Source organism: Chrysemys picta, chromosome 10, assembly GCF_011386835.1.
Source record: "Chrysemys picta bellii isolate R12L10 chromosome 10, ASM1138683v2, whole genome shotgun sequence".
In the NCBI taxonomy this organism is placed as follows: Eukaryota; Metazoa; Chordata; order Testudines; family Emydidae; genus Chrysemys; species Chrysemys picta.
Window position 1 is genome coordinate 55374278 of NC_088800.1, and position 20870 is coordinate 55395147.

Consider the following 20870-nt stretch of genomic DNA (forward strand, 5'->3'; position numbering starts at 1 on the left):
ACCCCATGGCACTCAGACCCCAGGATGTGCACAGCCGGCCCGGGAGAGGTCTGGTGAAGACTGTGGCTGGAGGGGTGCTAAGGGGTGTCCATCCTGCCAGCCCCACCCTCTGAGCACAGCACGTGTCTCCCCAAGCAGCTATCTGCAGGGCCCCAGGCATGGGATCTGTCTGTGGGCAGGCAGGCTCCACATGCCCAGGGGGTTGGGGCCCTGCTGCTCATGACTGCTTCTTCAGGCCATGGCCCTCCGCACCCTCAGGCCAGCTCGTCTCCTGGGGGGGGATGTCCCTGCCACACAAGCAGGATGGGCTCTTTCCATCTGGCACCTGGACTCACTGGCTGTGCACTGGGAGTGGGCGCCTTAGTGTTCCCCTCAGCTCTGACAGGGTGCCCATTCACCCTCGGGCATCAGGCTTCTCCTGGTACTCCCTGCTGCTGCCATGTGTCCCCTAAGCTTGCTCCTAGCCATTAAGACGACTCCGGGAGTCAAAGGGTTAACTACAGTTCACAGTGCAGAAAACACCCTGATTACAGCCAGCTGTGAGGGGCAGGTACCTGCGGGGGTGGGGGGCCCCTTCCCTCCCACCCCCATGTTGGAGCAGGAGCACAGTCTGGCCTCCCTGCCCCCAACTGTCAGAGACCCCAGTTGCTGTTCACTGGGAGCCAGGGAAGCTGGAGCTGGACGACAGCTTGGCCATCGTTGTTCATTGCTGGAGCCTGGGTGCATTTGAGGGTGGGATGAGGGGTTCCGGAGATAGAAAGTTCAGCCTGAGCAGCTTTATCATTTTTGGATTCTTATAACTCTCTGGGTTGCAGAGGAAGGAGACAAAACTCAGGCCCTGACCACCCCCACCCCCCAAAATGTACAGCCCCGGCCTGCCCTGATACACTGAGCAATGGGACCAGGGGCCAGGCTCAAGATGTTTCCAAAGCTATTGCTCTCTGACTGGTGTGCAGGAGCCCTTGACGGAAGTGGGAAGCTAAGAATGGGCATGTCTGGTGTGTGGCACAGTGCGCAGCTCTGAGATCATAGTTGGGAGCTGAGAACAGGCATGCTCAGTGCCTGGCACAGGTCCACAGGAGGGAGGGCTGAGAATACCCACTAAGGTGAATGCAGCGGTTGACACCTCTTCTTTCAGACTATTCATCTGCATGGGTGTCTCATTCAGCTGAGAACACCTCATTGAGATGAATGGGCCACTTCACAGCTCCCAGAACTCCCTGTGCTGCAGTGGCAGATGGATGTGCAGAGCCCCCTGTGCCTCAAAGGGCCCAGAGGTGGAGCAGAGACTCTGCATCTACACTCTTCAGCCCCTGCCTGCCTCCGGCGGGTTCATGCGCTCTTCACAGCTCTACCACCTCCCCTCAAGGCGTGGCATGGGCCTGCCAGGGGCATAGAGTGGCCAGGAGAAAGTGGAGCTGGCAGCTGAGTGGTGCATAGCTCAGTGCTCAGAGCAGTGGGGGCGTGGTCAGAGCAGCAGGCAAGAATGTGGTGGGTTGGAGAAGATGTAGGGGACCAGCCAAACCCTGTCTTTAGAAACCCCAGTTCATTGACTAGAGCTCTGATGAAAAACTGAATTTGATCCCTTGGTGAAAAAGGGATGGTCTTCAAAAGGGCTTTTGCTCCCCCAACTTTCCCTTTTCTGATTCTGTTCTGGCAGTGGTTTTGAGCCCCAGAGAACAATCTGTTCCCTCCCCTACAAATACCCCCAACATCCTCTACACTCCCTCCCTGTGGCTGCTCCATCAGGTCGGGGGTGAGCTCAAGGGTTCCACTTCCCTCCCCTGCTCCCCAATAGGGGAAGGGAACCTAGAAGTCCCCATTTCCCCATGCTCTCTCCAGGCATGGGACAGGGCACCAGGCTTACCCCTTTTCCCCCAATGATGCTGTTTCTAGGGAGAAAGAGGAGCTCAGAGCAGGGTAGGAGAGTATGGAGAGGAAAACGGGTTAGAGTTGTGCAGGAGGGTATTGGGGGTCTTCAGCTCTGCCTCCCACTCCCACATCCTTGCCCCCGCCCTTCATTCCTCCCTTCAAAACATACTGCCTACCACTGGCTCCATGTCAATCCCTGTCTTCTCAATCTGTGGGACCCTCACTGATGCCCTGCCCCCATGACTTTAGATGTCCAAAAACTATTATTCTAACACTGAGAAAGAGGACAACTTTGGGTAAAAGCCCATCCTTTTTCAGTGGGGAAGTGAAATGATAGATTGGGGAGGGGGGGTTGGGGTGTGTGTGTGTATATATATATATATATATATCAAAATAAAAAAGATTGATAAGGGAAGCTCATAGACTTTAAGGTCAGAAGGGACCATTATGATCTTCTAGTCTGACCTCCTGCACAACGCAGGCCACAGAATCTCCCCCACCCACTCCTGTAACAAACTCCTGACCTATGTCTGAGCTGTTGAAATCCTCAACTTGTGGTTTAAAGACTTCACAGTGCAGAGAATCCTCCAGCAAGTGACCCATGCCCCACGCTGCAGAGGAAGGCGAAACCCCCCCCCCCCCCCCGGGCCTCCGCCAATCTGCCCTGGAGGAAAATTCCTTCCTGACCCCAAATATGGCGATCAGCTAAACCCTGAGCATGTGGGCAAGACTCAGCAGCCAGACACCCAGGAAAGAATTCTCTGTAGTAACTCAGATCCCACCCTATCTAGTGTCGCATCACAGGCCATTGGGCATATTTACCGCTAATAGTCAAAGATCAATTAATTGCCAAAATTAGGCTATCCCATCATACCATCCCCTCCATAAACTTCTCAAGCTTAGTCTTGACGACAGATATGTCTTTTGCCCCCACTGCTCCCCTTGGAAGACTGTTCCAGAACGTCACTCCTCAGATGGTTAGAAACCTTCGTCTAATTTCAAGTCTAAACTTCCTAATGGCCAGTTTATATCCATTTGTTCTTGTGTCCACATTGGTACTGAGGTTAAATAATTCCTCTCCCTCCCTGGTATTTATCCCTCTGATATATTTATAGAGAGCAATCATATCTCCCCTCAGCCTTCTTTTGGTTAGGCTAAACAAGCCAAGCTCTTTGAGTCTCCTTTCATAAGACCGGTGTTCCATTCCTCGGCTCATCCTAGTAGCCCTTCTCTGTACCTGTTCCAGTTTGAATTCCCAGCATTATTGAGCTGTGTGTCACACTGAAGCCTAGAATATTGAGTCAGTGTGAAGCGATGGAGACAGCTACAATCAGGGGCTCTTTTGGTTCAGAATATCACTAGGGTCAGTTGTCACTGGGCTTAATGATCTGGTACTGTCACAGTTTTTAAGTTCTCAGCCGTTTTGACTTCAGGAATTCCACCCTTGTGACAGCAAGGCATGCATCTATGCCATGCCAAGGTCCTAGACAATTGTGATAGCAGAGGGAACTCAACGAATCACCACCATTACTCTACCACTCATTTGCATGCAACAATTTCATTGGTTGTATGAGAGACTGCACAGATGGTGGATTCTTGTCCCAACTACTACCTGCACAAATCAACACAAACCTCCCAGCACAACCCACCTTGACACAAAGGAACTCAACAATATACCCAGCACACACAATGACCTCAAACACAGATAGCTCTTATAGCAGCCCCCACCATCACCATTCACAACCCACCCAGATCTACTCCATTCTCCAGCAGTACAACACAAGTCACCACCACCTACCCAGCAACAACACCCCTTAGAGCAGGGGTGGGCAAACTGTGGCCTGGGAGCTGCATCTGGCCCTTCAGATGTTTTAATCCGCCCCTCAAACTCCCACCAGGAGCAGGGTCCGGGGCTTGTCCCACTCCAGCCAGGGAGCAGGGTCAGGGGTTGGCCCTGCTGTGCACGTGCTGTGGCTCCACACAGCTCCTGGAAGCAATGGCATGTCCCCCCTCCGGCTCCTATGCGTAGGGGCAGCTAGGAGGCTCCGCATACTGCCCCCTGCCCCAAGTGTAGCTCACACAGCTTCCATTGGCTGGGAACTATGGCCAATGGGAGCTGCAGGGATGGCTCCTGCAGACAGGGCAACACGCAGAGCTGCCTGGCTGCACCTCTGCATAGGAGCCGGAGGGGGGGCATGCTGCTGCTTCTGGGAGCTGCTTGAGGTAAGTGCTGCCCGGAGCCTGCCCACCTCCCAGGTCCCAACTCCCTGCCCCAGCCCTGATCCCTCTCCTGCCCTCCAACCCCCTCGGTCCCAGGCCGGGGCACCCTCCTGCACCACCAAACTCCTCATCTCCAGCTCCACCCCAGAGCCCGCACCCCCAGCCAGAGCCTTCACCCCTCCCACACCCCAACCCCCAATTTCATGAGCATTCATGGCCCGCCATACAATTTCCATACCCAGATGTGGCCCTCGGGCCAAAAAGTTTGCCCACCCCTGCCTTAGAGTTATCACTTTGAAGCCTAAAGTGTCTGGTATGAGAGACTGGACTCCCCTCTCCTGCATGGCCTAGACAGGTGCTGGGGTTATTAAGACCTACCTGGGAAGTTGTCAAGGGCAGGGTCAGGATAGGGTGACCAGATAGCTAGTGCGAAAAATTGGGACTTTTTTGAGGGGGGTGGGGGGTTGTAGTTTCATGTATTAGAGAAAGGGCCCCGCACTTCTGTCGGCCCACAGCAATGTCCCTGCGTGCCTTCTGCCTGTGATCGGAGAAAGCTACAGCCAGGGCAGTCCCCACTGTCCTGTGAGGACAGGAAACTACGCTTCTATATGGCCTACCTGCAGCTCCCCAAGTGACGCGTCAGGACACACACTCGCTCTCCACATCACAGAACCATTGACTGCCCCAGATCCACCTCCATGTTCTCACGGGTGCCAAGGAGTCTGAAGGATGCCAGGAGCCCTTCCAGTGCTTGAAATCTGCCCTGCTGGCGCCACCGATACCAGCCTACCCAGATTACGCCCTTCCCTTCAAATGCTATTTAGATGCTGCCACGTGGGGTGGGTGCAGGGCTCCCCAGGACAGGCAGGTGGGGGGTAGCATATGCCAGCTGGGGACTGAGCAGCTCAAATATGGAAAATGGCCACTACAGCAACTTCCTACTAGAACTACTGGCCCTTGTCCGAGGTTTAAGAGATACTTGGCAGCTGCTCACTTTACTGTATACACAGACAACAGCCCCCGGCACAGCGCCACTCTGCCAGGTGAGGAGCACCGGGAGGATGCTGGGCATCACAGCTAGCCAGCTCCACCCCCACTGTGCAGTTTAGGCAGATGCTCTGTGTAGGCGCAAAGCACATGGGGTCTGGCATGGAGTGGGGGGGGGATAGAGGACCTTGGGGGAGACGGGAGAACAAAGCCCCTGGCAGTGGGGGGAATGGAGGGCATGGGGTGGAGTGGGAATGGTGGACACTGAGCCACTGGCCTGGGGCACCCTGGAGTGGGGGGAGCTGGGACTGGAGGGTGCACAAAACTCCAGGCAGCGGGAGGTTGGGGTCTTCCAGGGATTCCCTGCAATAGAGGTGATGGGAGCGTAGCCTGCAGGGAGCTCCTGGGGCTCAGCCCACAGAAGCTACAATGAGTGCACCCCTCTGGTTTGTTAAACATCAGCTGGCTCCCAGACGAGTCCTCCTATGCCCCCTCCCCCCTGCACCCACATGCCTCCTGAGCACTGGATGGTTCACATGCACGCTTCCCCAGCCTGCCAGCTGGCCCGGTCGGTGCAGGTTCTCAGCCCTCCTTGTGCGGCTGTGCCCTGGCTGAGCTCTGCCTCGCAGCTGCTCTCCTTGACTTGGCTGGAGCCTGCTTTTTGGATCACCCACCCGGTCATCTGCCCCTGCCCTTGGCCCTTCCCCGATGGGTCTAATCCCCCCAACTCCTGCCTGGGCTCATGGGGCGCCGGGCTGCCCTTGCACCAAGGTGCCTGGCCTCAGGCCCTGAAAGGAACAATGACCTGGGTTCTCCAACCCCATCTTCCTCTCTCCCGGTGCCTAGTTTGATTATTGCCTTCAGCCCCATTCACCTTGCCCAGGCACCTGGAATGGGGCGACTGCCCTCCCGGCCTGCCTCCGAGAGCCAGTGCCCATGACAGAGGGGCCCAACTCGCACAGCAAGAAAGACAGCTAAGGAAAAGTGAAAACAACCTTGAATACAAGTGACATCAAAGAGATCTTAACAGAACAGAAGCATCCCAGCCCAGGATAGGTGTGAGGAGCCCAGCTTGGCAAGTGCCTCTGGCGTCTGCATGGGGCCGTGTCTGGGGATGCTCTGAGGAATGGGCCACTCAAATAGGTCCCACTGACCCACATCGATTTGCTCTAAAAGACCTGGGCTACTTCCAGGCCGGGGACCTCAGAGTCCGACTGCACCAGTCCTAGTTCCACCCGCCCGGTGTCTGTGCCTGTGCTTTATGGAATTGCTTCACTTTGACATTTTGAGCAGGATTCACATTGCACCAGCGCCCCCCACAGGCCTTTGTGTGAATTAAATTGTTGGAGTTCCCTGTTCCCACCGGTACTAAATCAGCTACTAGTGCCAGCTAGGGCAGAAGCTACCCCCCGGAAGGCCAGAGGTGAGCAATGCCCGCTGGAATTAGGGCAATCCTCAGGAGGGGCCTGGCTCATATCCAGGAGGGCATCTTGTCCAGCCCCACTACACACCCAAACCCGACTGACCCAGCCCGGCTTAGATCCAATCCTTATCCCAATCTGGCTTGCTGACTTCCCTTCCTACACATGCCAGAGGCTGTTCCTTTGGAGACCTGCTGTGGATATGGGTATAGCCAACACGAGGTTTACACCATCTGCTCCGGATTTTCAAGCCCAGTGAGAGCTCACCGGATGCTGCTGGAACCACGATGCTTTCCAAGGCTTGGGCCCCTCTCTTGGGGTGAACCCATTCCAGGGCGCCCTGCCCTTCACAAAGAAAAGAGAACTCTCCCTGGGGCTCCCACTGGCTTCTCCGGGATCAGTTGCATTACCGCATTGGATGCCTTGCTGCACCCATCTCTGCCACTCCGGATTCGGATATCTGCACCCAACTCTCTTTCGATCAGCTGAGGGCAACAGAGACCATCGCCCATAACTTCAGAACGGCTCTCGCCCATCCCTTTGGACCAACCAACCCTGTTCACCCTTCTCCACTCCAGCCTTCAAAGTTCTCATTTGAATATTTGCTACTACCACCAAGCTCTGCACCTACCGCAGCTCCCCCTGGGCCCGTACCTCAGCGGCCCTCCTGCCTGTCACAGCGTAGATCCCCCAGCTCTCATCCCCAAAGCTCCAGCGTCTCTATTTTCCAAGCAGGTGAGTTGTTACATGCTCCTTGGATTCCCACTTCCATGGCGTCCTGCTGACTGTGCAAACCAGCACCTTTTCTGGGCTCTGATGAGCATTGGCATCAGGTGCCTAAACCCAGCGTTCAGCTCAACTCACAGTGCCAGGTCTGCTTACCGAAAGCAAGCACCAAGCACTCCCGGCCCACGCCCGGCTTCATGAAAGCAAGCTGGGCACCTCACCCATGGACAGCCTGAGAAAAACTTGAGATAATTTCAGCCCCACAACCTGCAGTCATTCGCTGTGCCAGATAAAACTGCTGATACAGATGAGCACCAGCTCCCTGCGGGAGCCAGCTACTAGATGGGTTGCTGAGTCTGTGCCCCTATGCCCAAGATGGATGACTGTCTCGAGTGTCCTCTGGCTTTGCCCTGTCCAGGCATGGTTCAGTCTCATTGCCAAGGGGCTGCAGGTCAGGACTGAGAGGCATCAACAGAGCTGCAGGAGCTATGGGACGCTGGAAGAGCTGTGTGGGATCCCCATATTGTCTGGAATCAGTGTCCCTGAGTCTAACCCCTACCTTCCTGGCTGGTCCCGCCCCCATTCCACGTGGGATCATCCACTGTGTGCCCCCCTGGGACTAGGCTGAGGGGGGCGGTGGCTGGGCTGGGGGGTTGCTCTGTCCTGGGAGGGCTCTGTACAAGGCCCTTTCCCAGCAGGTGGGAGGTGGAAGCAGCATAGAGAGGGCATGGGGAGCACAGGGCTGGGGGCACAGATTCACCCAGCCCACACCGGGGTGCTGGGAGGGTACACCCCCTGAGTCCCTGTCAAGCAGCATGAGGTTCCCCACCACCTGCCCCATACACACCCAGCACTACACAGAACTGGGGGTCACAGAGAGAGCCAACCTCACTTGGCCCATTGCATCCCATTGCCCCCCGCCCCCAGTCCCCTTGCAGGGACCTCAGACCCAGCTTTCCGAGGGGCCCTCTGGGACAGAGCTAGCCCCTGGGACAGGGAACGAGGCACAAGATTCAGCCAAGGTCCGAGAGGGGAAGTCGAGCCCAAGGCTGGATCCCCACAGCCCAGCACCCCTCCAAAGGAGCCCCAGCTTTCCTCCTCAGGCCCTGCCTCCCCCCTAGGCCCTGACGCCTGGGACTGGGCCTGGCTCCAGCTGCTGGGACATGTGCGTGGGGCACAGCACCCTAGTCCACACGGGACCTGTGCCATACAGCTCAGGCCAGCGACCAACCCACTGAACAATGGCCAGGCGGGGAGGGGGAGGCGGTGGTTGGAATGCGGAGCAGGGCAGGTGCGTCTGTCTGGTGGTGCAAGCAAGCCCCAGCTTGCCCTGTGCTAAGCACCTCACACAAACCCTGGCCCAGGAACAATGGGCAAGGGAGAGGCAGTCAGAGGGATCTGGTTTCCCTGCAGCCCCGTCCAGCAGGCCCAGCATGGGGAAGGGACCCTTTTCTTCCTCTCAGACTCAGCCTCCTTTGCTGCTGCTCTGGCCCATGGCTTTGGTGCCACGATGGGGCAGGTGCATGGGCTCCTCTTCCTCTCCCCCACTGGCCCAGGGCCCAGACATCCAGGGGCTGGGGCTGGAAGAGACACTGTGAGCCCCAAATGAGGGGGGGGAGGAATCGGGGGGGGGGGAGATCTCTGCCTCCAAACTAGCCAGCTAATAAGAGCCTGGCAGCGCTCCCATCCGGCCTGGCAGAGACGAGCTGGGCAAGCCTCTTGTTTGGGCCCAATGGGCACAGACAGCCCCTAGCGCTCTCACTGCACCCTGAACCCTACCAGGCATTAGCGAGGGGTTGATCACACAGCCTCTGGCCATGGGCTGAACCCGCCGGACGGTGTGTGCCCCAGACGCTGCCGGATGGGCACGAGGGCCAGGGGAGCCCCCCCGCCCCTTCCAGGGTCCTGAGCCTCATGATTCCCACTAGCAACCTCTCACCTCAGGACCAGCCTGTGCTGAGGAGGAGCCTCAGGCCCTGTCAGCGGTTTCCCCGCCCCCCCCACCCTCCCGGGCTAGAGCCAGGCAGGGACAAGCCAACAGGCCAGTCTTGGCCCAGGGTCAGCTGGCGTCAGCTGAGCCCAGAGCACTGTGGTTCCTTACCCCAGCTCGGGGTTTGGCCCCTGTACTGGAGGGGTGGGGGGAACATGACAGATGGCACAGCTGGATTACCATGGGTCGAAAGGCCTGGAGCACATTGTCCCACACGTCTAAGGGGAGACACCCCTATCTGGTGCTATGACCAAACCTCATCAGCCCTGTGAGAACAGGCCAGACAGCTGCTGCATTGTGCCATCCCTCCCCCTCTTAACCAACGAGGGCGCAGGGACTACTGAGCCACAGGCCAGAGAAAGCCCCACCCTGACGCCTTGTTCTCCAAGCGACTGCCCCAACTCGTTAGCCCCATAGCCTGTCTGCTCTCAGGGGCTGAGCTTCTGTGGCGCTTTCCCACACCTCCTGAACACCTTTCTTTTTCTTCCGTCTTTCTCTCTCCAAGTTTTGCTTCCACCCTGTTAACTCACCAGATTAATTTCCCCGCCCCCCCATTAGCACATCGAAACCAGCCCTGCTTTTGGGGGGCTCCCGTTCTCCTGGGGGGGGCAGCTCTCTGCTGACAAAATCAAACACAAAAGCCAGCTGCCCCCAGCTCATTAATCCTGGAGAAAGCAGAGGGAGACTGGGGGGGTTGCGGAGCACTTTGCCCAGAGCCGCTCAGCCAGACGCCCCGTCTCTCAGAACAAGGCAAGGCTATTAGAGCGTCAAGAGTTGAGCAGTGGTTACGGCCAAGCAATGGGGCTGCGAGATCAATGTGGCCTCTGTGCCACCAGCCAAGCAGCGGTGGGTGTCAGCCTGGGGGAAGGGCTCCCATGGGAGATGGCTCAGGCCTCTCTGGGTCTTGGCGGGTGCTGCTTGGGACAGTGTTGGTAACTCATTGGTCCAAGCCCCTCTGCAGCGTGGGGGGCAGAGCATGGCCTTTCGAAGGGGATTTCAGACAGAGGTTAGGCTCGTTAATGTCCATGTGACACAGAGTAGGGGTGTTAGCCCTCCCCGCCCACACTGGTCAAATGCAAATATGGGTAAGTTGCGCTAAGTATGAAGTCCAAGTGCAGTGGCAGGCTGACTGGGCTGAGGCTTGAAGATGCCAGGAACAGAAGAAGTGATGCCTGGTGCCACTTAAGGAGCAACAGCCAAAGGGAACAGGGCTGGTATCTCCTGGTCAAAGCTCACTGGCTTGGCCTTAGTTCCCTGCTCAGCCAGGGGCAGAACTCAGATCCAGAGCCCCAGACCTGGCCCAGGCTACTCGTCCATTCTGCCTAGCACTCGGGGGGTGACCTGGAAATTCACCCAGCTCTCAACATCAGGACCCAATCACTCACCCTAGAGGCTGCCCCTCACCCAGAGCTCTGGCAGGTGATGGTCACAGGGGAATCGGTTTGCAGAAAAGACAATGATGGGCCAAGCAGAGACAGACCAAACCCTCCAACCCTATGGCCCTATGAAACGTCCCGGCTCAGCCAGGAGGAGCCTCTGCCAGTTCCCAGAGCTGAGCCAGGTAGTGGGGTTGGGTCAAAGCCCTCACCCTATCTTCTTGTAGGACCACATCATGCTTGCAGCCACAGAACACTGCTGATTCCTGTCCCAGGGACAAGGGCTGAAGGTGGCTTGAGGTGGCTGATCAAGTCGGGGCAGGCCAGGCTGGGAATGTGAGGGGAAAGGCAGCTGATCAGAGGGTTCCTCTACAATCAGGGGCTGCCTGGCCAATCGGCCGGGGCCACATCTCTGCAGAGGTGCAGGCGAGCTGGGGTTTGCTGTCAGGAGCAGACGGAGCCCCGAGGAATTTCCCCGTGACACGCAGGAGGGTAAATCACACCTCGTGAGAGGGGGTGGTCATGAAACACAGCATCTCGGCCACCCATAGGGCAACACTAACCCATCCAGGCAATCCTCAGCCAGGCCTAGGCTGAACTCTCAGGGTTGTCAGAGCCTGTTCAGATACTCCCTGCCCCCTCATCCCACCTCACCCGCCATCTAGAGCAGGGTTCCCTGTGCCCTGCCTGGCAGCGCCAGCACTGCGACTGCACGCTAGTTGTGGGGCATAGGCAGGCCCATGCTGCCTGCAGCTAACACGGGGCGCTGGTATGTGAGATGGCCATAAGAGCCTGTGGCCAGGGGCAAACCGGGCCCTGGGTATCGGCTCTGCATCAAGTCCCAGCTGCTCTCTGGTAGTATCCTGGGTGGTTCAGTGCTGGTGCAGGCTGTGACCCTCTTAGTAACCAGCCCCCATGCATGCCCCTGACGACACCCCACAGTGCAGGGCTGCTGCTGACTCCAGCCTGGCGTCTCCCTGGTGGTGGTTCCATGCTGTGTTACAGCCCCGCCTGTGCAGGGGTTGGGGGCCTAGAGAGGCTGAGCAAACCTTTGCACAACTAGATCAAAATTCAGCCAACCCCTCCCCCGCTCCGAATTCTGCCTATGTGAGCGTTCCCCCAAACTCCAGCCCACAACCTCCTAAACTGACCCCTGGGAGCCTCCGCTGGGTCATGTTTGGGCTTGACCCAGCCCCCGGATCAGACCCCTTGGGGACGGGCTGGACCCAGCCCCAAGATCAGCACCATGGGGATGGGTTTGGAGCAGCCTTCAGGCTCCCCAGTGGCATTGAGGTGGTTTGGCCCCAGAGTGGAGACATGCAGCGCACACAATCGGGTTTACAGCCAAGCCCCACGCGGACAGGAACAAACATCCCCAGGAAGCAGAAAGTCCACAAGGAAGGGGGCTGCCCTCTCTGGAAGAGGGACTGTGGGGGGAGAGCCTGCGCTGGGCAGATCCCCAGCCCAAAGGCTCAGGGGGATCTGCACCAGACCTGTCAAGGGTCAACAGCGGTGGTGGGGTGAACGCACTGTTCTTAGGGCACATTGTCTAGCATGCTCCTTTCACAGCCTCCAGCCCCTAGGCTCCCAGCACTTCACAAGCAGCAGTAATTAATCCTCGTAGCCCCCCAGGACAGGTCAGCAGCACCATTCCCATTGTACAGTCAGGGAAACTGAGTCGCAGAGAGCTAGGAACTTGCCTAAGTTAGTGGTAGAGCAGGGACTAGCACCGAGGTCTCCGGAATGTTAACCATGAGAACAACCCCTTGCACAATGCTAGGCACCAACGTTATCGCCATGTTGGCCGTGTCCGGCCCCCCCTCTGGCTGAGATCTCAGTGCCACTGGGGCAGCTAGTCTCTCCCCCAAAGCTGAGCCTCCGTGTGCTTGATGGGAACAAGGCTGCAGCTGAATAACGGGGCCATTTTCCCTTGGGGCGGGGAGGGGGAGGGGAGATTTGGTTCCACGCTGACCTGTTCTCAAAGGAGAATGGACCCTGTTTACTTTAAAAACCCTCCTGGTTCACATTTCGTGAGTCCCAGGGGCTGATCCTGGTGTCACACAGGCTGGGAACATGCTTTTAGCCCTGCTGGGGCTTCGTGGGCCTCTCCATGGACTCCCCCACTCCCACGCAGCTGCCCCTTCCGCTGGGCATTGCTCCTGCCTCAGCAGCAGGCGAGGGGGCTAGAAGAGCAGGGATTGTCCCTGTGCGCTGTCCCCTGGCGCTCTGGAAGCTGGGGAGGTCCAGTCTGAACAGCCCCTTTGGGGAGGGTTGTTGCTTTGGTCGGGGAGCAGCTGTTTCATTCTTTCCCCCTGGGAGTGCAGAGGAAGCAGCAGGATGTGGACACCCACCTCGCTCTGCCTGCTGCCATAGGGAAGTCCAGGAGCTGCCCCACTGCAGCAGGGAGCCCACACACTCTGGCTCTCGTGACTGTGAGGCCTGCCAGGCACAGCCCTGTTCACCAAGTCACAAGATGCTGAGCTGGATCCAAACTTTCCCCATAGGGGCCTTTTCTGAGCCAGAGTTTTGCTTCAGGCTCCTCTCTAGGCCTGAGATATTCCAAAGTGCTTTACTCACTATAGCCCCAGAAATCACTTTGCCCACCACTGAACTTCAGCCACCTCTAGGGTAAAAAGAAGAACAGGAGGACTTGTGGCACCTTAGAGACTAACAAATTTATTAGAGCATAAGCTTTTGTGGACTACAGCCCACTTCTTCTTCTTCTTGCATCCGAAGAAGTGGGCTGTAGTCCACGAAAGCTTATGCTCTAATAAATTTGTTAGTCTCTAAGGTGCCACAAGTCCTCCTGTTCTTCTTTTTGCGGATACAGACTAACACGGCTGCTACTCTGAAACTTTTCACCTCTAGGGTGGAGCAGGGCAGCTGTTTAACACTGCACAGCAGCACCACCCAACAGTTCACAGCAGGAAGCAAAGAAGAATGTTGTCTCCAAATTGCAGCAGGAAGGGAACTGGAGAGGCACACACGATAACTAGAGCCAACTGAAAAACCAAACTCTGTGCCAAAAATACTGCCCTTGCGGCGTTGGTTCCATTTGAAACGGAGCCGTTTGACATTTTCTGCGTTTCCCTCCCTAATATTTCTATTGGAAAATATTATTGAAACATTTTGTTTGTTTGGAGAACCATTTGGCCGACGATTCTGGGGAAAAACCTATTTTTTTTAAATGGAAAAAAATTTTTCACAAAACATTTGGCCATTTCTTTTGCTCAACTTCTCTTTTCTAAACTTGGCCATTTTTTCATGGAAAACCTTTTCGCTGGATACCTTTGGCGCCGCTCTAATACTCCTCCGGGGTGGAATGTGTCTGGCCACTTAATCAGCCCCTTCGCTCGCGTGATCTGTGCTGGGGACCCCCCGTGAGCCACGTGCTTAAGGGAGGTCAAGTTTCCTTAATCTGAACCAGCAGCCCAACCTCTGCGAGCACCATCCCAAGGCACGGGAGCTCGCCGGTCAGACCCCAGTTTTGCCATAGAGCAACCTAGGCCAGATCTCCCTATGCCTCAGTTCTCCACCTGTCAAACGAAAATAACAGCCCTGGCCTGCTTTATAGTATTGACTTGAAGGGACGAGCGCCCCCAGTGGAATAAGCCACAGTAGATGGTGTACGCCAGGCCCAGGCCTGAGCAGTGCTAGGGTCTCAGGGCTTGGGGGCGGGGGGAGGGGGGGCTGGCAAAGGTTTAACAGACCTGACCCTTAGTGGTACGAGAGCCCTGGACTTGGCATAACCTGCTGCCATTTTGTGTTCTTCCCACCATAAGCTGAGAACAAGAAACCCACATAGTCAGAAAAGAGAATGTGGCCTTGCTTAGGCAGCCAGACCAGCACAGCTGCAGCTTTGGTTAATCAGACTAATAAGTGACAGCCATGAGAATGGGAGTGTGACTAGCTGACCTTGGAGCTGGGTGTCTGACTGTTACTGTTGTGGCTAGAAGTTGCTTTGCAGATTAGTAGAAATGATGAGGGTTTTTTTTTTTGCTGTTGCTAGGGAAATAGCCCATTAGGTGTTGTTCGGGGTTCTTCGAGTGCTTGCGCATGTCCATTCCGCATTGGGTGTGCGCACACCACATGCCCAGTGCTGGCGATTGTTCCCTCAGTGGTAGCCGTCAGGCCGGCTCAAGTGCACTCTGGTGCCGCTCGCTCATGCGCTGGTATAAGGAGCACCGCCAGCCCCGGACCCTCTCACTTCCTTCTTACCATCTGTGATGGTTGCTGGAACAACTCCTCTTGCTTAGGCAAGGAGTATTCAGTGGTTTTTCTTGTCAGCTTAGTTTATTAGTCTTAATATAGTAGTAGTATAAATAGTGTAAATAGCGTGAGTGTAAATAGCCCGCCTCCTTTAGTGGAGAGGGGCTCCCTTTGCCCCAGGGGCAGGGCATGCCTTGGTCCCCGGGCGTCAAACCTTGTGCCATCTGTGGCAAACCTATGCTGGTGAGCGACCCATGCGCCAGTTGGCCGAAGTGTCTGGGAGAGGCTCACAATCAAGAGTGCTGTCAGATCAGTCGTACGAAGAAAGAGAGAGGCTAGACTGAGGGCTCTCTGAATGGAAACTGGTCTTAGACCGGTGGCAGAGCCAAGCCGCTCGGATTCAACACTGAGAACTCCAGGATGAAGTACCCCTCCGGCACCGCGTGTCTCGATGCTGTTCTCCAGCTCCGGTGCTGAGGAAAAAAACCTCCGAAGGAGCACGCTGAGTAGGGTTACCATACGTCCGGATTTTCCCGGACATGTCTGGCTTTTTGGGCCTCAAATCCCCGTCTGGGGGGAAATCCCAAAAAGCCGAACATGTCCGGGAAAATAGGGACATGCGGGGCCGGGGGTGCTGGGGCGGGGCCCGGGCCGGACCCAGCTGTGCGGGGCCGGGGGTGCTGGGCCGGGGGCTGGGGCTGGCGGTGCTGGGCCGGGGCCGGGCCGGGGTCGGCGGTGCTGGGCCGGGGGCCGGGGCCGGGCCGGGGCCAGCGATGCTGGGCCGGGGGCCGGGGCTGGGCCGGCGGTGCTGGGCCAGGGGCCGGGGCTGGGGGTGCTGGGCCGGGGGCCGGCGGTGCTGGGCCGGGGGCCGGGGGCCGGCCGGCAGTGCTGGGCCGGGGGCCAGGGGCCGGGGCCGGGCTGGCGGTGCTGGGCCGGGGGCCGGGGCCGGGCCGGCGGTGCTGGGCCGGGGGCCGGCGGTGCTGGGCCGGGGCCGGGGCTGGGGCGGCGGTGCTGGGTCGGTGGCCGGGGCTGGGGTGCTGGGCCGGGGGCCGGCGGTGCTGGGCCGGGGGCCGGGGGCCGGGGCCGGGCTGGCGGTGCTGGGCCGGGGGCCGGGGCCGGGGCCGGGCCGGCGGTGCTGGGCCAGGGGCCGGCGGTGCTGGGCCGGGGCCGGGGCTGGGCCGGCGGTGCTGGGCCGGGGGCCGGGGGCCGGGGCTGGGGGTGCTGGGCCGGGGGCCGGCCGGCAGTGCTGGGCCGGGGGCCAGGGTCCGGGGCCGGGCTGGCGGTGCTGGGCTGGGGGCCGGGGCTGGGGGTGCTGGGCCGGGGGCCGGCCGGCAGTGCTGGGCCGGGGGCCAGGGTCCGGGGCCGGGCTGGCGGTGCTGGGCCGGGGGCCGGGGCCGGGGCTGCGCCGGCGGTGCTGGGCCGGGGGCCGGGGCTGGGGGTGCTGGGCTGGGGGCCGGCGGTGCTGGGCCGGGGGCCGGCCGGCAGTGCTGGGCCGGGGGCCAGGGTCCGGGGCCGGGCTGGCGGTGCTGGGCCGGGAGCCGGGGCCGGGCCGGCGGTGCTGGGCCGGGGGCTGGCGGTGCTGGGCTGGGGCCGGTGCTGGGGCAGCGGTGCTGGGCCGGGGGCCGGGGCTGGACCGGCGGTGCTGGGCTGGGCCAGGGGTGCTCGGCCGGGGGCTGGCCCGGGGCCGGCACCCCAGGGCCCAAGCCGAGCCAGGCTGGAGACGCCGGGGCCGGAAGGAGCTGCTCGGTTGGGGGGGCCAGACTGCTTCAGGCTTCCCGCGAATCAAATGTTCGTGGGAAGCAGGGGAGGGGGCGGAGTTGGGGCGGGGACTTTGGGGAAGGGGTGGAGTTGGGACGGGGCATGGGCGGGGCTGGGGGTGGGGCCAGGGCCCCGTGGAGTGTCCTCTTTTTGGACACTCAAAATATGGTAACCCTAGCGCTGAGGGAGGCCCTGGTGCTGAGCGTGCAGTGGAGTGCGACCCACGTCGGGCCCCTCCTCCAGCCCCGGTCCCCTGGCAGCACCATTTGGTGTGCGAGCCCCCGCCAACGCCAGGAAGTCATCGCAGCGCCAATGGGCTCACTGGTTCACCCCCTCCCCCCACTTCTGGCCAGGTGTGATAGGTTCCAATTGAAAAGTCAGGTGTTAATGCACACACACAAATCTCCTATCCCTGGCTGCTCAGATGGAGACCCCACTTACCCTCCCTGCATGCCTATGATAGGGGACATGCCGTCCACTTGACTCCTCCCCCTGTCCTCCTCTGGCTTGCTGCCTCCTGGGCTTTTCGCTTTCCCTAGCCCCACCAACACCACCTCATCGACTCCCCCCTCCCCGGCTGCTCCTCTCTCCAGAGCCCAAGTAGAGGAGCGGGTCCAAAGCAGTGGGAGGCTCCAACAGCAACTTTTCCTTGACTCCCTGCTCCCTTCTGCCCCTGGACTTGCTCTGCTCTAGGGCCATACCTGGTTCAGTGGCAGGGCAGGTCTGTTTCCTTAGCCCCAAGGCTGCCACACAGAGCTCTGCCATGGGCCCAGGCCTGTCATCACTACAGCTCCTGGCTCCTGCAGGCCCCAAACTCCTGTGATTCGCAATCAGTTGGCAAGAGTTGGCAACTCTGCCACACTGCCTTTCCCTGGCTACTGCGAGGGTACTCCCCCTCCCCACCACTATCCCAGCCTGGGGCCTTGCCATCCAAGCCCCTCCATCTCCCACCCCATCACTAGCCTCTGCCCCCATCCCCAGCCTCCTTCCTGGGGTCCCCACATCCACCTGCACCCCATTTCCCTGCAACTGCTAAATCTGCCTCCTGCTCCCCCTCACTCTCCACATGCCCTTTTCACACTGTCCCTGCTGTTCCTCAGTCCCTGTGTCCTGTTTAGCCACTTGAACCGTAGAGTGCTAACCATTTCGCGTGTGGTTGTCTGCAGGAGTGGTGGAAGCTCCCACAAAGTGGGTGGGCCACCGGCGCCCAAACTGTGGCCCTGCCCCACACTACCATTCCCCTTGAGGCCTCGTCCCTACACCACCCCTTCCCCCAAGGCCCTGCCCCCTGCTCACTCCTCTCCTCCTTGCTTGCCCTTATGGCCAGTAAAAAGTGATGGGGGCTATGGCCCCCTGGCCACTCCTGTTCCGGCACCCCTGGGTGCCTCCATGCCTCCCATGCCATCCTTAGTTCTGCGCTGCTGCTGGCAGCGGTGTGGCCTTCAGAGCTGGGTGCCCAGCCAGCAGCCGCTGCTCTCCGGGCACCGAGGTTGGGCTGCACAGGGAGGCGTTTCTGAGCCCGGGAGCTCCACCAAATATACACCTGAGCACTGTACCCATGGGAAGGGGGGATCCAGAGGCTGGCCTGCTGTAGCTCCAAGGGGCATTGCCCGCTCCCTCCCAGCTGGCCAGGGGTTCCAGCCCTGGGCTCACCTGCACCCCCCCCCCGTGTGTGGCACTCAGACGCCCACACACACACCCTGCACTGTGCCCTGGGCTGTCACCCACCCCTAAGGGTGGCCCTGTTCATGTGAATTGCGCCAGTAGGAAAAAAAAACCCAAGATTTGAGAGTTCTATCACGGAATCCTGAATGAGGCTTAATTTTACTTAGAACTCACATCTCTCATGATACATTTGTGAGAGATGGCATGTCTGGAAGTGTCTCTGCCCAGCTGGCGCTGGTGTCCTTGGGGCTCAGGGTCCTACTTCGCAGTGGGGTCACCGATTCCTCCCCATCACATCCCCCTGGTCATGCCCAGAGGCTGTGGGGCCCTCCTTGAGCTGTGAGCCCCTTGTGCCTCTCCAGCAATCTGGGGGGAGGACTAACATCTTGAGGGGTGGGGGAGAGTGGAGGAGGGGGAAGTGGGATGAGAGAAGCGGGGGTGGATGGGGTTGTAGGAGCCTGACCTGTCCGGTGACTCGGGGTGGGGAGCTGTGCTGGGGCCATGCCCCCAGAAGCTGCACATGCTGGTGCCAGGAGGGCCTCATATGGGACAGGATTAGTCAGCGCCTCATTTGTGCCAAGTCAAACAGGCAGGAACGATGTGGCTGCACCGGCTGGTTGGGCCACTCCCGTGTGGGCCGGGACGCTGTGCACCCCATGCTGCTCTCTGAGCCTGCGCCTCCCGCTCACTCGCGCCCTGGCACGCTCAGCTCTCCTGAGCGCCACGAGACATGGCGGGCACTGCCGGGCGAGCCCAGACACGCAGAGTGCACCTGATGAGCGGGGGGGGGGGAGGGGGGCGGGTACACACAGGGGAAGGGAGAGGGAGGCACACACGGAGCGGGAAGGACACACTGTGGGAGGGAGAGCAGGCAGAGCAGCATGGTGCCAGTCTGTGGGTTCGGGGTTGTGTCCTGCCTGCAGCTACCAGGGGGGCTTTCCCTCCTCAGCCCTAGCCCCCCCACCCGTGGCCCCTGCCCCAGCTATGTAGGGGAGGGCGAAGTGGGGGCCTTACACACATACCTCACACTGACCCACCAGTGCCCTCCAATGCCTGGGGGCCTGTGCACCCCATTGTAGTGTGCCCTCCTGCATGGAGAGCCGCGGGGCGCTGGCTTTTCGAGAGTTCCCCCCCCCGTGCTGCTGGGCGGGCTGGATAGCCATGGGCTGCCCTGTCTCAGCATTGGGGGCATGGGAGGCCTACGCTCCAGCACTGGCAGAGATGGCACCAGACACCCGCTAATGGGGCCTTTCTTCAGCGAGCTGCTCCCTGCCCCGGGGCCAAGCTGGTGCCGCAGGCTACCTGGAGGGACAAGGGCAGCACGCCTGGCACCTCCCCGCCCAGCCCCACTTGGGACACTGAGCTGGGGAAGCTCCTGGACCTGACCCATGACATGGCCAAGGGCCGAGACTCCTGAGTGATGGAGGGGCCCATTTGTGTCCCAGGCAGCCTGGCCCCAGGGCTGGGTCAGCCCACAGCCTGCTCCCCGGGGCTCCCTCTGGGCCCTGTCTCTGGAGAGGCTCCGGCCCAGTCAAGAGAGCTGAGCTCTCCAGCGGTGACTGGAGCTTCCCCCCACTCCCGAAACTACACCTATGCTGCCCGTCTCTGCTGGTGCCCCTCAATCCTGACCCTCATCTCCCCTGCTAGTCTAACCCTAGGCTGCCCCCCAGCTCTGCCAATACCCCTGAATCCTGACCCAGAGCCCTCCTGCTAATCTAGCCCTGGGCTCTCCTCTGTCCCCAGCTCTGCCCCTCAACCCTCACCTGCAGCCCCCCCCCCCCCATCCCAGCCCAGGGCTCCCCACACATACAGCTCAGCTGCTGCCCCTCAGGCATTACAGGCAGCCCCTCGCCAACCCCTGCTAGTCTGGACCAGAAGCTGCCAGGTGCGCAAAGGGATGTGGGTCAGCTCCTGCTCGCTGCTCTTGGTCCCACACTAAACCCGACCCCTCAAGGGGAAGGGGCTGTGCAGGACCCCACCGCACTGCCCTGCGTTAGTGAAGTGGGGCGGGAGCTCAGGTCGGCCCCAGCCCCCAGTGGGATGTGCTCTGTGGGGCTCAGTTGTGGGGACTCCCAGCCCCATTCCTAGGCAGGGCTGGCCCAGCTAGTTCTGCCTGCTCTGCTGGGCTCCAGGAAGCAGCGCGTGAAGCTCAGCCAGCTCTTTCCTGCAAGTAGCTTAGCGTGACATTGCAGGTGACATGCCCATGTTCCTGGCCCCCGTCTTCTGCACCTGTCCCACAGCCCGGCAGCCAGGGGGTTAATCAGCCATTGTTCAGTGCCGGTCACCCCGGCACTGGTTGAAACTGCCAGCACCCACCCACTGGGCTCTGTTCCCGCTCGCAGCCCGCGCCTTGCAGGCCCGTGCGCTCGTGCGTGACATTCACGGTTACCGCCTGAGTGCAAACATGCCACCCACATTCCACCTGCCAGCCCCATGCAGTGAGCCCAGCCAGAGAGCCAGTCCACACGGAGGGCAGGGGAAAGGGCCCTGCAGAGAGCCTGGGGGTGGAGGGAGGCTCCATGGGTCTAGCTGGGTTACAGCTTCCAGCACAGGTCCGTTATGAGACCCCCCCATCCCTTGGCAGAAGGGGGATCAGGTACCCCCCCCCCTCCACACACACTCCTGGATCCCCAGTGCCCATCTGCC